Below are 11383 nucleotides of genomic sequence, written 5' to 3' on the forward strand. Positions count from 1 at the left end.
ATTTCTTTTTTTTTAAAATATTTTATTTTTATTTATTCATTTATTTGATAGAATAAGAGGGAGAGGGAGAGAATGGGGGCGCCAGGGTCTCCAGCCACTGTAAACAAACTCCAGACACGTGCACCTCCTTGTGCATCAGGCTAACGTGGGTCCTGGAGAATTGAACCTGGGTCCTTTGGCTTTTCAGGCAAATGCCTTAACTGCTAAGCCATCCCTCCAGCCCTTAAATGGGAAATATATTTCAAAAAGGCTAGTATCTTAAAAAAAAAAAAAAATCCCACAAAGCCAGCCAATTGATCTGCTTATCTGAATGTGTTTCTGCAGGAATTTAGACACAGCTGGCAATAGTGATGACATCTTATAAGCCTTAAGGACAACAGATCATTACGGTCCCTGAAAACAGCTACAATAGCATAATGTTGAAGAATTATGCTGGGTGTGGTGTCACACACCTTTAATCCCAGCACTCAGGAGGCAGAGGTAGGAGTGTCGCAGTGAGTTTGAGGCCACCCTGAGACTACATAGTGAATTCCAGGTCAGTCTGAGCTATAGTGAGACCCTGCCTTGAAGAAAAAAAAAGAATTTACTATAACTTGTTATTTTGTATTTTTTTAATTTTTATTTATTTGACAGAGAAAAGGAGAGAAAGAGAGAGAGAATGGGTACACCAGAGCCTCCAGCCACTGCAAACGAACTCTAGAGGTGTGTGCCCCCTTGTGCATCTGGCTAAATGGGTTCTGGGGAATCAAACCTGGGTCCTTGGGTTTTGCAGGCAAGTGCCTTAACTGCTAAGCCATCCCTCCAGCCCTTTGTTTAAAAAAAAATTTATTCATTTTGGTTTTCAAGGTAGGGTCTCACTCTAGCCCAGGCTGACCTGGAATTCACTATGGAGTCTCAGGTTGGCCTCGAACTCATGGCGATCCTCCTACCTCTGCCTCCCAACTGCTGGGATTAAAGGTGTGTATAGAATATATATATATATTACATTAAAATATATATATTCTAATGTAATCTAGGATGGCTTCTGATCCTCCTGTCTCTACCTCCTATGTACTGGGATTATACAAATTCACAACAGCATGATGCTAGGGATCTAACACAAGATTTCTTGCATGCTAAGCAAGCAATGTACCAACTCAGCTACATTTCCAGACTATAAAAAAATCATAAATGAAACAAATAAGGAAAGAGTATCAAGCCAAACATCGAAATAGTAATAAAGGGCTGAGGCAAAGCACTTGCCTAGCATGCATGAGACATAGGTTTTAATCTCCAGCACCACAAAAAATGATAATAAAATGATGGAGCAATTGCTTTCTCACTGCTGGGATCAAACATCCAACCAAAAGCAGCTTATGAGAGCAAAGGGTTCACTTCCAGCATATAGTTTCAAGGGGATGTTTCATCAGCGAAGGAAAGCTGGTAGAAAAGGTAGGAAATGAAACAAGAGAGAGGGAGAGAGCAAGAGAGAGAGAAGACTTAGCTCAACAGCAGAGACAGGCTTTATTTGGGGTTAAGTCTGAGAAGGGCTCAGCCCAGGCAGGTCAGAAGCAGCTTCCCTTACAGACTAGGGGATATTTATGGGGCAGTGGGCTAATTGGAATTCCATGGTTACAGGGTGGTCCACTTTGCTGCAGGGCTTGGGCCATTTCAGGAAAGATAAGTGGACTGGTGGTTTGGGGTCATTCCAGGAAAGTGAGCATAGAGATGGTCTGAGTCACTCTTGGGAAACAGAGGGTTACAATAAAATGGCAGTCAGAGCCCAAAGATGGAGACACTCTGGTTCTAACGAAAGCATGGCAAGAGCAGACAGCCAAGCATCAAACCTCCAAATCACCAGAGTGAGCTGAATGTAGCAAGCAGGGATGGGCTATAATATCCCAAGCCTGCCCCCAGTGACACACCTCCTCTAGCAAGGCTCCACCTCCCAAAGGCTCTACCAGCTGGAGATTAAGTAGGAGGCTTAATCACAAACCCATGAGGCTATGGGGTTCATTTTACATTCAAACCACCACAAATGATAATAATAAGGTAGCATGATGGCTAGCGAGATGGCTTAGCCATTAAGGCACTTACCTGCAAAGCCAAAGGACCCAAGTTCGATTTCCCAGGACCCATGTAAGCCAGATGCACAATGTGACGCATGTGTCTGGAGTTTGTTTGCAGTGGCTGGAGGCCCCGGCATGTCCATTCTCTCTATCTGCCTCTTTCTCTATCTGCCTCTACCCACCCCTTTGTCAAATACATACAATAAATAAATACATGTAGCATGAAAATCTTTGCCTTAATCTAAAAATGAAAGGCTTTTCTATTTTATTTTTTCAATGCTGAAAATTGAATGTCAGGCCTTGTGCATGAGTAAGCACTCTACCATTGAACTTGAACCCTAGCCCAAAAACAAGTAGGATTTTTGTTTTGTTTTGTTTGGTTTGGTTTGGTTTTGTTTTACTTCGTTTTGTTTTGCTTTGTTTTGTTTTGTTTTGTTTTGTTTTGTTTTGTTTTGTTTTGTTTTGTTTTGTTTTGTTTTGTTGAGGTAGGGTCTCACTCTAGCCCAGGCTGATCTGGAACTCACTATAGTAGTCTCAGGGTAGCCTCGAATACTCAGCCATCCTCCTACCTCTGCCTCCCAAGTGCTGGAATTAAAGGTGTGAGCCACCTCACCTAGCTCAAAAGGAGGAATTTATGTGATTTTTTTTGATAATTTTTTAAAAGTTATTTATTTATTTGAAAATGGCAGTTAGAGAGAGAGAATGGTTGTGCCAGGGCCTCCAGGCCCACCTTATGCATCTGGCTCACATGGGTACTAGGGAATTGAACTTGGGTCCTTAGGGTTTGTTTTTATTTGTTTTGGTTTTTCAAGGTAGGGTCTCATGTCTCACTCTGTAGCCCAAACTGACCTGGAATTCACTATGTAGTCTCAAGGTGGCATCAAACTCACGGTGATCTTTCTACCTCTGCCTGTGATTAAAGGCGTGTACCACCACACCCAGCTGGGTCCTTAGGTTTTGCAGACAAGTGCCTTAACCACTAAGCAATCTCTACAGCCCTTTATGTGATTTTTTTTTTTCCAGGTATGTCTTGCTCTAGTCCAGGCTGGCCTGGAATTCACTATGTAATCTCAAGTTGGCCTGGAACTTGATCTGCCTACTTTTTCCTCCCCAATGCTGGCCTTAAAGGTGTGTATGGTGAGCTGGGTGTGGTGGTGCATGCCTTTAATCCCAGCACTTGGGAGGCAGAGGTAGGAGGAACCTTGTGAGCTCGAGGCCACCCCACAGCCCTTTTTCTTTCTTTTTGTTGGCTTGTGTATACATAATGGGGTGTGTATGGTGTATGTGCTCATGTGCTCTCCTGAAATGGCCCCAGCAGGAGGTCAGAATGTGAGTGTCCTGCTCCTTGAAGGGTTCTTGTTTGAGCCAGAGTCTCTTACTGATACCTGAGCTTGAGGGTTTGGAGCCAGAACAGTTCCCTGGTCTTGGTTCCCATTTGCCTGACTGGGTCAGAAGCAGGCACAGCCATGCCCAAATGTTTAACAGGGGTTCTGGAGACTCAGGTCATGTAAGGCCCTCTGGGGCTCTCATGCTTGCACAAGAAGGGCACTTGACTCCTGAGCCATCTCTCCTGCTTAAAACACAGTGTGTGTGTGTGTGTGTGTGTGTGTGTGTGTGTGTGTGTGTGTGTGTGTACGAATGGGGACCAGGGCCCCCCTTGCCACTGCAAATGTGCATCAAACCTTACCTGGGTAATGGAGAGTTGAATCCCTGACAGAAAGGTGGTGTAAGCAAGCACCTTTAACTACTGAGCTATCTCCCCTGTCTTTTGGGTTTTTTGTTTTGTTTTTGTTTTTGAGTTAGGGTTTCCTTCTAGCCCAGGCTGACCTGGAATGCACTATGTAGCCTCAAATTGACCTTGAATTTACATCAATCCTCCTATCTCTGCCTCCCAAGTGCTGGGATTAAAGATTGCACCACCACTCCCCAATTTAGCAAAGTTGGGAATTGAACTTGCTGGGCAAGCACTCTATATACTGAGCTACATTCCAGCCCTCTGATGTTTCTTTGAGTTGAAGGTAAGGCTCTTTTCTTGTAGTTCCTGTCAAACACTCTTAATTGCACCCAGCAATTTCATGATCCCTCCAGATGGGCTGAGATATAACTGTGCTTGGGTTAGTTTTTCTAACTTTCCCAGATTTTTGGTTTTTGTATTTTGAGGTAGGGTTTCATGCTAGTCCAGGCTGATCTGGAATTCACTATGTAATCTCAGGATGGTCTCGAATGTGCATGTGCACTACCATGCACTACATTGTTTGTTTTGAAGCAGAATCTCACTCTAGCCCAGACTGACCTGGAATTCACTCTGTAGTCCAGGCTGGCCTAGAACTCACAGTGATCCTTCTACTTCAGCCTCTCGAGTACTGGGATTAAAGACATGAGCCACCATGCACAGCTTTTGTGTGTGTGCACCTGTGTGGTGTGATGCTTTGTGTGTGTGTATGTATGGTATGTATGTAGTGTAGTGTTGAATGGGGAACATAGCGTGTATGTGTGTGCGGTATATATATGTTGTATGTGCCCTTGTAGCATTCTAAGAGCTCCCCTGCAGTGGCTAGAGCAAAACGTTGCCTCACATTCTTTTCCAAGGTAAGGTTTCACTCTAGCCCAGGCTGACCTGGCACTCTGTGGTCGAAGGCTGGCCTCAAACTCACAGTGATCCTCCTACCTCTGCTTCCTGAATGCTGGGATTACAGGCGTGGGCCACCACACCTGGCCTCCCATTCTTTTTTCTTTTTCTTTCTTTCTTTCTTTCTTCTTCTTCTTTTTTTTTTTTGTTCTCCCATTCTTTTTTTAAATTTTTTTGGTTTATTTTTATTTATTTATTTGAAAGCGACAGACAGAGATAGAAGCAGAGAGAGAGAGAGAGAGAGAGAGGGAGGGAGAGAATGGGTGCGCCAGGACTTCCAGCCACTGCAAATGAACTCCACATGCATGCACCCCCTTGTGCATCTGGCTAACGTGGGTCCTGGGGAATCGAGCCTCGAACCAGGGTCCTTTAGGCTTCACAGGCAAGCGCTTAACCGCTAAGCCATCTCTCCAGCCCACCCATTCTTTTTTTTTTAAATTAATTAATTTATTTACTTATTTATTTGAGACAGAGAAAGAGATACAGAAATAGGCAGGCAGAGAAAGAGAGAGAGAGAGAGAGAGAGAGAGAATGGGCAGGCCAGGGCCTCCAGCCTTTGCAAATGAACTCCAGATACGTGCACCCCCTTGTGCATCTGGCTATGTGGGTCATGGGGAATGAAACCTGGGTCCTTTGGCTTTGCAGGCAACACCTTAACCATTAAGCCATCTCTCCAGCCTCTCCCATTTTTTTTTTTTTTAAGCTGGATTCTCTTGCTGATCCTGAGGCTTGCCTTGGTTTTGTGTGTGTGTGTGTGTGTGTGTGTGTGTGTGTGTGTGTGCTTTTTTTTTTTTTTTTTTTTTTTGAGGTAGGGTCTCACTCTAGTCCAGGCTGACCTGGAACTCACTATGTAGTCTCAGGGTGGCCTCGAACTCATGGTGAACAACCTACCTCTGCCTCCCAATTGCTGGGACTAAAGGCGTGTGCCACCACGCCCGGCATTTTCATTTTCTTGAGCTCTGAACTCCAGTGATTGGGCTAGGACTGGGGTTACAGCAGCATGTGGCCATGACCCATTCTTGATACGGGTCCTGGGGATCAAACTTGCTCTCTCAGGCCAGGCCTCCTCCAGCTCTCATGCTTACATAGAAAATTCTCTGACTTGCTGAGCTGCCTTTCCAGCCTTCAATTTGTTTTTTTTGAGATAGGGTCCCATGTAGACCAGGCTGCTGTAGCTAAGGATGACCTTGAACTTCTGATCCTCCTGCCTCTATTTGCTGAATGTAATTACCGGTGTGTACCATGCACTCAATTTATTCAGTGCCAGAAATCAAACCTAGGGCTTTCAAGCATGATAGGCAATACTCACATCTTCAGTCCAAAATTTTTCTTAATTTGTGTAAAGAATAAAGCGAGCTGGAGATGTGGCTCCATGGAAGAGGTCTTACCTAATATGAGGAAGACCCTGGGTTTAATCAGCAGCATTGCACAACCCCCCCCCCAAAGAAAGAATAAATTTAAACCAGGCATGGTGGCACACACCTTTAATCCCAGCACTTGGGAGGCAGAGGTAGGAGGATCACCAGAGTTTGAGGCCACCCTGAGACTACATGGTGAATTCCAGGTCAGCCTGGACCAGAGTAAAAACCTACCTTGAAAAAAAAAAAAAGTTCAAGGTTGGAGCTAGAAAGGTGGCTTACCAATTAAGGCACTTGCCTGCAAAGCCAAAGAAGCCAGGTTCAATTCCCCAGGATCCCATGTAAGCAAAAGGTGGCGCATGTTCTGGAGTTTGTTTACAGTGGCTGGAGGTCCTGGCATGCTCATTCTCTCTCTCTCTTTCTCTCTCTCCTTTGCCTCTCTGTCTCTCAAATAAATAAATTTTTTTTTAAGTTCAAGGTCATCCTTGGCTACATATAGAGTTCAAGGACAGTCTGAGCTAGATGAGACCTTATCCTAAATAATAAAAAAAAAAGGGAAAAAGGGAAAAAAGGGAAAGTGTGGGGGTGGGGAGGGAGGGAATTACCATGGGATATATTTTATAATCATGGAAAATGTTAATAAAAATTAAAAAAAATAAAATAAAATAAATAAAAAGAAAAAGAAAAAGAAAACACCTTAATTAGTGATGAAATATTAAAAGCTTTTTTTTCTCGATTTTTATTAACATTTTCCATGATTATAAAAAATATTCCGGGCTGGATAGATGGCTTAGCAGTTAAGCACTTGCCTGTGAAGTCTAAGGACCCCGGTTCGAGGCTTGATTCCCCAGGACCCACGTTAGCCAGATGCACAAGGGGGCGCACGCGTCTGGAGTTTGCAATGGCTGGAAGCCCTGGCGCGCCCATTCTCTCTCTCTCTCTCTCTCTCTCTCTCTCTATCTATCTATCTATCTATCTATCTACCTTTCTCTGCCACTTTCAAATAAATAAATAATTTTTAAAAATCCCATAGTAATACCCTCCCTCCCACTCCCACTTTCCCCTTTGAAATTCCATTCTCCATCATATCCCCTCCCCATCTCAATCATTCTACTTACATATATACAATACCAACCTATTAAAAGCTTTTAAGCTGGGTGTGGTAGTACACCCCAGCACTCAGGAGGCAGAAGTAGGAGGATCTCCATGAGTTTGAGGTCACCCTGAGACTACATAGTGAATTCCAGGTCAGACTGGGCTAGAACAAGACCCTACCCCAAGAAGCCAAAGCATAGATAGATAGATAGATAGATAGATAGATAGATAGATAGATATAGATAGATAGCTTTTATTCTGGGGGGAGAGAATTTCTCTCTGAGTAAAGGGAAAGAAACAAAATGCTTACTGTATCTTTCTATTCAGTATTGTTTTACATTGCCTTGGAGGTTCTAACCATTGTAGGAAGGCAAGAGAAAGAAGTAAAAAGTATGAGAAAAAGCAGAAAGAATAATTATTCACAGATCATGTAATGATGGATACAGAAAATTTAAAGATATCTGCAAGGAAAGTGTAAAAAGTGAACTAGAACAACAAAAAAGTGAAAAGGAAAAGATTAAATATGGTGGCATGTGAATTAAAAATTTACAGCTGAAGGGATGGCTTAGCAGTTGAGGCATTTGCCTATAAAGCCAAAGGACCTAGGTTCGATACTCCACGGCCCATGTTAGCTAGATGCACAAGAGGGCGCACACATCTGGAGTTTGTTTGCAGTGGGAGAGGACCTGTTGCACCCATTCTCTCTCTCTCTCTCTCTCCCTCTTTCTCTGTCAGATAAATAAATGAATAAAAATAAAATATTAGTTGGCTAGGGTGGTCCCTGATGCCCCAAAAACATTATAGGCCATTGCCAAGGCCCTTACTTTCCCACCAGGAATAGATGGTAAAACCCTATTGCTGAAGACTCCAATACTTGGGCTGCAAAGCCACTGAGAAATCCTGCTGGAACTGAGCTGATAGCCTCCTCCATGTAGACCAGCTGACAAAAAGCTGGAAGAAGCCATTCTACATGTAGTTCAATGGGAGAAAGACACACCACCAGTGAAGATACTCAACAGTGGACACTGCAAGCCTTATAATTGGCCAGCCAGGCCAAATGAGCCAACGGGTGCAATAGTGACAGGTCTGTCATGGTGGAAACCGACTGCCCTCCAATTGGACTGGAGGCCCGCTCCATAGGAGGGAATACATCCCTGATACTAAAAACTTAAAACAGGGGTAGTCATGCGCTCTAGGAGTGTAACATCTGCTGATGTCTGGAAAAATGTATATACTATGCTTACCAAACTGCCCAGTCAGCACTTCTCTTAATATTTATACCCTTATATTAATGCTACTCTCACTTTGGGTAGAGAATCTTCTCTTTTCAGATGGCAGTGACCTTGGGATGACTCAGAAGGTATCATGGTGCTGGAAAGAAGTGACTGGAGTACTGAGTAACATCTTGATCACAACTTCCAAGGCTCAGGGTATAATGTGGAAGAGGTAGCAGAAAGAATGTAAGAGCCAAAGGAAGGGTAGGACTCCTCCAGACACAAAATGGCCTGGATATCCATGACCTCATAGTACCTGACACTACCTACATGAGACCATCATAAGAGGAGGAAAAGATCATGACATCAAAATAAAAGAAAGACTGATTGAGATGGAGAGGGGATATGATGGAGAATAGAATTTCAAAGGGGAAAGTGGGGGAAAGGAGGGTATTACCATGGGCATTTTTTATAATCATGGAAAATGTTAATAAAAATTGAGAAAAAAATAAAGATAAAATAAAATATTAAAAATTATTTGAGACAGTCACACTATGTATTCCTGGATAGTCTGTAATGTGATATGTGCTGGCCTTGAGCTTGTGGCAATTATCCTGCCTCTGCCTTCCATGAGCTGGAGTTATAGGTATGAGCCACTATGCCTGGCTGAATTAATTTTTTTAATTATTATTTTTTATGAGACAGAGAGCAAGAGAGAAAACTAGCATATCAGGGCCTCGAGCCACTGCAATCCAACTCCAGATGTGTACACCATCTTGTGTGCATGTGCAATCTTGCATGTTTGCATCACCTTGTGAGTCTGGCTTATGTGGGATCTGGAGAGTCAAACATGGATCCTTAGGCTTTTCAGTCAAGCACCTTAACCACTAAGCCATCTCTCCAGCCCTGAATTAAAGTCTTAAATTAAACTTTAGAAAAGAAAGTGAAGTGGTAAGTCATAGACTGAGAAAAGAAATTGAGACAAATACATTGGTAAAGAACTTATCCAGAATTTAGAATATAAAATGAGGGCTAAGGATATGGCTCAGCAACAGTAGAGCACTTGCCTTACATATGTGAGGCCACATGTTCAATTCCAAGTAATGCAAAAGAGAGAAAAGAGAGAAAAGAAGAAGGAAGAAAGAAGATAAAATGAGCTACTACTACAAAGCTAATAGACATACAACCTGATGTAAAAGCAGGAAAGAAACTTGAATGGATACACCATAATAGTGGATGTCCAAATGTCAAATAAACATTGGAAAGAGCACACCCGGATTTGCCTCCTCCTCCACAGTGCTTTTGCCAAAACTGCCATTCATGGCTTGCAAAATGTCTCCTTAACCATCATGGTGTTCCGCACATCTAGGTATTTGCTTCATAGCAAATGATGTGTGGCAATGGGTCAATGCTTATGGCATTAACTGGCCTTATCATATTCCTTCACAAAACCTTTCAAACCTTTTGAAGATACAGTTAACATGTTAGCTACATGGCAATGCCTTACAGGGTTAAGGCAAAATTTCCCAGAAGGCTGTATATGCCCTGAATCAGTCTGCAACATGTGTACTGATTATCCTATAGTTAGGATTCATGCCTTAAGAAGTCAAATGTGGAGCCAGGTGTGGTGGTGCACACCCTTAATCCCAGCACTTGGGAGGCAGAGGTAGGAGAATCAACCATGCGTTCAAGGTCATCCTGAGACTACATAGTGAATTCCAGGTCAGCCTGGGCTAGAGTAAGATCCTACCTCAAAAAATAAAATAAAACAAAACAAAACAAAATAAAAATAAAAGACCCGGGTCCGCCTGGCATGGTGGCGCACGCCTTTAATCCCAGCACTGGGGAGGCAGAGGTAGGAGGATCACTGTGAGTAGTTTGAGGCCAGCCTGAGACTACATAGTGATTCCAGGTCAGCCTGGGCTATAGTGAGATTCTATCTCGAAAAACCACACACACACACACACACACACACACACACACACACACACACATGGATGGACATGAGTGGCAGGCTACTGTAATTTCAGTGTACCTGCATAAAGAAGAAAGGTGGGAGACAGGGGAGTTATTGGGAAGCTTTTGAATGGAGCAGTAAGCAACAAGAGACTCTGCCTTAGAGCATGGACTGACCCAAATGTGCTCTGACATCCACATATGCACCACGACACAGGTGCATTCATGCACATATATACACAAACACTAAATAAATACTTAAATAAGTTCTAGAAATGGGATAGAAATTGGATGGAGGTAGAAAGATTAAAGTCATTTTTGGCTGCACAGTGAGGTCAAGGCCAGCCTGAGCTACATGACACCTTATCAAAAAAGGGGGAGGGGAGAGATGGCTTAGCAATTAAGGCACTTGTCTGTGAAGCCTAAGGACCCATGTTCAATTCTCCAGATCCCACCATAGCCAGGAGTACAAAGGTGAGGTAAGTGTAAGGTCAAACATGTCCAGTAGGTGGCGCAAGCATCTGGAGTCCTATTGCAGTGGCTGAGGCCCTGGTGTGCCAATTATCTCTCTCTCTCAAATAAATAAATAAATAAAATATATTTTAAAAAGAAAGAAGTCTGGCGTGGTGGCGCATGACTTTAATCCCAGCATTTGAGAGGCAGAGGTAGAAGGATCGCCATGCATTCAAGGCCACCCTGAGACCACATAGTGAATTCCAGGTCAGCCTGAGCTAGAGTGAGACCCTACCTTATAAAAAAAAAAAAAAGAAAGAGAGAGAAAGAGAGAAAGAGAGAGAGAGAGAGAAAGAAAGAAAGAAAGAAAGAAAGAAAGAAAGAAAGAAAGAAAGAAAGAAAGAAAGAAAGAAAGAAAGAAAGACAGAAAGACAGAAAGACAGAAAGAAAGAAAAGGAAGAAAAGGAAGAAAAGGAAGAAAAGAAAGAAAAGAAAAATAAAGAAAGTTGGAGATATAGCTCATTGATTAAAGGCTCTTGCTTGCAAAGCTTGAAGGCTTGGGTTCAATGATCCAGTACTCATGTAAAGCCCGATGCACAAAGTGGTACATGCATTTGGGGTTCATTTGCA

General features: G+C 43.0%; 1 non-coding gene across 1 annotated transcript; it reads left to right on the forward strand.

Annotated features, from left to right (window-relative positions):
* Window positions 1-282: 282 nt before the first annotated feature.
* Window positions 283-411, forward strand: LOC123461960. The gene has a single exon (XR_006638004.1). It is a non-coding gene; the product is annotated as a small nucleolar RNA SNORA33 (small nucleolar RNA).
* The last annotated feature ends 10972 nt before the right edge of the window (window positions 412-11383 follow it).

The sequence above is a fragment of the Jaculus jaculus genome, chromosome 6, assembly GCF_020740685.1.
Source record: "Jaculus jaculus isolate mJacJac1 chromosome 6, mJacJac1.mat.Y.cur, whole genome shotgun sequence".
NCBI lineage: Eukaryota > Metazoa > Chordata > Mammalia > Rodentia > Dipodidae > Jaculus > Jaculus jaculus.